This window comes from Hevea brasiliensis, chromosome 10, assembly GCF_030052815.1.
Source record: "Hevea brasiliensis isolate MT/VB/25A 57/8 chromosome 10, ASM3005281v1, whole genome shotgun sequence".
NCBI lineage: Eukaryota > Viridiplantae > Streptophyta > Magnoliopsida > Malpighiales > Euphorbiaceae > Hevea > Hevea brasiliensis.
Genome location: NC_079502.1, coordinates 57,653,658 through 57,658,587, shown reverse-complemented (window position 1 = coordinate 57,658,587; position 4,930 = coordinate 57,653,658). Strand labels below are relative to the sequence as shown.

At 34.2% G+C, this 4,930-nt stretch overlaps 1 non-coding gene across 1 annotated transcript; it reads left to right on the top strand.

Moving 5' to 3' along the window:
- Positions 1–246: 246 nt before the first annotated feature.
- LOC131170014 (small nucleolar RNA R71) lies at positions 247–353 on the top strand. Its single transcript, XR_009140957.1, has one exon. It is a non-coding gene; the product is annotated as a small nucleolar RNA R71 (small nucleolar RNA).
- Positions 354–4,930: the final 4,577 nt, after the last annotated feature.

The following is a 4,930-nucleotide window of genomic DNA, read 5'->3' as shown; positions in this document are numbered from 1 at the left end:
CTCACTAAAAAAGTTAAATAAAAAATTTGTTTCTCAAGGTTAGATGTACTTACCTCATTAACCTTCATGGGTGCGTGATCCATTCTCATTCCAAACTGCTGAGAGTTTGCTGCCATGTTAGTTATCAGCCTCCTTGCCTCTTCTGGTGTCTTATCAACCAAAGCTCCTCCACTAGCAGCATCTATCATACTGCGGTCCATTGGTAGAAGTCCCTCATAGAAATACTAAATCAACAGCTGCTCACTTATTTGATGATGGGGACAGCTTGCACACAGTTTCTTAAATCGTTCCCAGTACTCATACAAGCTCTCTCCATTGTACTGCCAGATGCCAAAAAATTATTTTCTTATGTTAGCAGCACGGGAAGTAGGAAAATACTTCTCCAAAAATATCTGCTTCATCCCATTCCATGAGTTGACAGATCCATAAGGAAGGTAATAAAACCAATCCTTAGCTGTGCCCTCTAGTGAGAAAGGGAAAGCTCGAAGCTTGATCTGATCCTCTGAAACTCCTTAAGGCTTCACGCTGGAACACACAACATGAAATTCCTTTAAATGCTTATGTGGATCCTCACCTGCAAGACCATGAAATTTAGGCAACAAATGGATTAGTCCAGATTTTAATTTAAAAGCAACATTTAAAGTAGGGTATTGAACACACAAGGGCTATTGGTTTAGATTAGGAGCAGCCAACTCTTTCAAAGTCCTAGCAACAGCCATGGTCTCATTTTCAGAACTTGACTCTAAATCCGAATTTGAATCCGAACTTAGCTCCTTTGGAGATTGGACTCCTTCAGATGTACTCGGAATCTACCTAGCTTGCTTAGCCAATTTTCTCAACTGTTTAGCTGTTTTTTCTACTTCTGGATCAAAGAACAACTCACCTGATTGAGAAGTTCTTGTCATAAACAAAAAGAAATCAAAGTAAAAATAGAAAAATTCCTTAAAACCCTAGAAAACAATGGAATTTGGCCTCAAGAGGGTGGGGCTAAAAAATCCTATGGATTGATTGGTCTTGATCAGAACATCGTTTCATTCAAAGTAGGTATGGGCCGCCCTCCAAATTCAACCAAAAATCTGCCGATGAATAATAACACCGTAATTTTTTGCAAAAACTTGAAAATAACAATACTTTATAAAGAAAATTAATAACAAAATACCCTAACACTAAAAACATGAAATCCAATGAATTTCAGTCCCTGACAATGGTGCTAAAATTCTTCATGGGTGTCAAATCCACCAGAAACTAAATTAATTGAAATCACCAATTATGAAATATTTTCTACAGTAAGTGGTAAATCCAGGTCGAACCCTAGAAACTGAATTATTGGATTTTCGTGCACTTGTGTAATGGAAAAAAGAAACAAATGTTGGGGGGGGGGGGGGGGCGAGGTAATTTGCAATCCAAAGAAGAAATCAACAAGTCAAAATTAAGATCTAAAATTAAATAAGAAACTCTCAAATTAAACAAACTTCAGTCCAAGGTAATTCTCATTCTAATGCATTGATTCGATCATAGACAAAAGAAATATAATTATATCTTATTGAATATTTAATGTAGATTTTCCAAATAGCGAGGTAAACACCTGACTTTCCTATACTCATCAATTCGAGCCCAGCACTCTTGTTGACTCTAATTATTAACTGAATTGGTATTAAGCAATCCTCATCAAATTAATAACTGCTTTAAGAATAGGAAGTAGTTAAGCTAAACAACAATTTATAAAGCATAAATCATTTAATTCACCCTATTGTTTCCTTAGGTTATTATCGAAAACTGGGATCATAATCAATAAAACCTAATTGCTACTCATGTTCAATCTCACACAATAATTACGGATTATGAAGATGAACTAGCAATTGATCATATCAAACAATTAACTAATAGGCCTTTTTAGCAAATCATTCAATAGATCAAAGACAATGAAATCAGAAAACAATAGATATTTCAAAAAGACATAAATTAAATTAAGAACCTGGTCTCACAAATCAAGCAAAAGAACTTGAAACTCTTGAACTGAATTAAAAACTTAGCCACTCATGTTCATGGCTTACAGAAAAATAAAGAAAAATAAAGAGGAAATCTAAAAAGGGAATGGAGAATGAAGGTCTTCTATGGAGAACGAAAGTCTGAATTGGATGCTCTTAGCTGCTGCCCAAAGACGCATTTATAGTCAAAGATAGGAACCAAGCTAGGAAAAGTTTCAAAAGACAGATTTTCAGCCTGCATTCATGTCTCTAAAATCAAGGCCAATTTTTAGCAACTTCGTTTTCGAATCTGCCACTACCCTCTTCAAAGAAGTTATAGCCCTATTTCTTAGCTTTCCAACGGGCCTCATTCGCCCAAATCCGAGGTCCACAGCCCAAGTTATGGCCCAAAAACCGGGACTAGTTCAGACAGACAGTCCAGCCCATAGTGACGACTTCATTGCCGTTTTCACAATTAAAATGGCCTCATCTCGCATCTAGCCCTTTACAAAAGTTGTAGAGGTGGCTCTTAAGGCTTAATTGGGCTTGGGCTTGCTTCATTTGGACATCTAAAACTCTAGATACAAAATAAATACTGAAAATAGTTGTGACACATCAAGTATGGGCCTTTGCAATAGATCCATAGCTCATTTTGTCAACCTTGGAGATTGATTAGGGCTTTGATCCCTCTTTGTCATTTGAAGTTCTCTATCTTAGCTTTTTAATGGATTAAACAACACTCAACTTTAGAAACACCTGAAAAAATACAGTAAAGGTCAAATGCTGAAAATTTCTCCATTTAATACAATTATTCCATAACTATCTAAAAATATGCCTAAATGATAAATATATTTTAACCAACTAAATTAAACATAAAAACACACTAAAAACAATAAATGTAATGGGAGTAAAATTAATAAATTATGCACTTATCACAAACGATTAAGTTCAAAATGCTATAATTAAAGTAATTATAACATGGGCCCTCCATTGGGGCAATTATTTTAACAAATTTTAAATACTTGCATATGATGCAATTAATTTAAGAGATTTTCTTAAGAATAATTGTTAAGCATGAGATGTTGTAAATATGTAAATGGTTTGGTGGCCAATATTGGATGTACCTGAGGACATTAAAATTATTTGCATGTTTACTAGCTCAATGGGAGGAATTTAACTAATGCAAGATAAGTTAATAATGGATGTACTTGAGATTTTGAGCATTAGCGGCTATGTAAAGGATTGAACCTCACATGAGATGTGATGGGCAAGGAGTTGCCCACTTATAGTTTATTATAATTCCAATAATAGATGTACCTGAGGATGATCAATAGGATTATAAGAATTCAATCACCCACTAGAAATCCATCCAACTAGGATTTCCGTTTTCTGCTTTGGAAGTGTAGGATTCGCTAAGTTAGTGGGAGGACCAATTTGATTAAAAGACCATAATGATTTTGGTTAAATACATGATACATTTACTAATTAATCTAGTTATTTTCTACTGTTAATTTTCTTATAATAATGAGCACACCACAACCACCACCATCCAATATCCTTGCAAGCATACTTGATCGCAATAGGTTGACAGAACCTAATCTCTCTGATTGGCTAAGAAATTTGAAACTTGTCCTAAACCTTGGATATATAGGATATGTTCTAGACTCAAATGTTCCTAGTTCTTTACCTCCAGAGGCCACTCAAGAGGAACATGAAACTTTGGATAAGTGGAAGGAGCATGATATGAGAGCCAAGTGTTACATGCTTGCTTCTATGAGTAATGAGTTACAGAATGTCACACCCTGCCCCTCTGTAAGGCATGACATGATCCCACAGTATACCTAATGAATTACCAACTTCATCTATTGATAACCCATTGAATACACTACAAGGGATTTTAAAACTTTTCTTACTTCTTTTTACAGTGGTGAGCACTATTTACAAGTGTTAAAAAAAAAAATTTTGAACTGAAGTGAAACAGCTAGCACATTTGAAGAAATAATAATTTCTGTAAAAATTTTGGCAGAGTGCCATTTGTATTTTGAATAAAACAATTATTCAAAAACCTGTAAAAAGCACTTCAAATATATTTTTCAATCTCAAACTCCAACATTTAATCAACATAATATGCTTCTCAACTTAAAACCATAATAAGTTTTCAATATTTCCAAAGGTTGAGATAAAAGAAATATAGTACAAATTTTACAAGCCCAAAATAATTTACAATTTATTTTACAATTTCAATGTACAATTTTAATTTACAACTGCTCAAAACCAAGAACACTATATACATACAGTGATCATACATTATAATACAAAATGCAAAATATGGTATACTCAATATACCCGATGACCTCTCACTGAAGCACTAGCAGCCTAGTCTGCTGCCCTGTCAGTCTGTCTACCTGCGATAGCAACGAAAAGCTATCGCTGAGTAAAATTTACTCAGTGGTGCACAATAACAATTTGAAATGCGATATATAAATCATTTATTGACAATTCACAAATCAAGTGATTCACAATTGCATTTCACAATTTACAAAGTTCATATAACACAAATTTGATCAAATAACTGAGTAACACAGTTTTGCCAATCAATAACACAATTTGATCAAATAACTGAACAATACAATTTTGCCAATCAATAACTCAATTTGATCAAAAAACTAAACAACACAATTTAGGTCGTGACACAATTTTTCCACACATGCCGTGTGACACCCCTTACCCGACTACAGTGTAGCCGAGCAAGTTAGGCCACTCAGTGTGCCGGAGCACTCTATTTTATCTTAATTCATTTTTATCATAGTTTTGAAAATAACTTGCGAAATATAATTCATTTATTGAAATTGTAATTTATTTGAGGTTCCGAAAATTTTAAAGAAAATCCGGCAGAGTACCTGCTAAAAATGGAGAAAACAGTTCTTCGGAACCTGTGAAAAACACTTCTAATAATCATATTC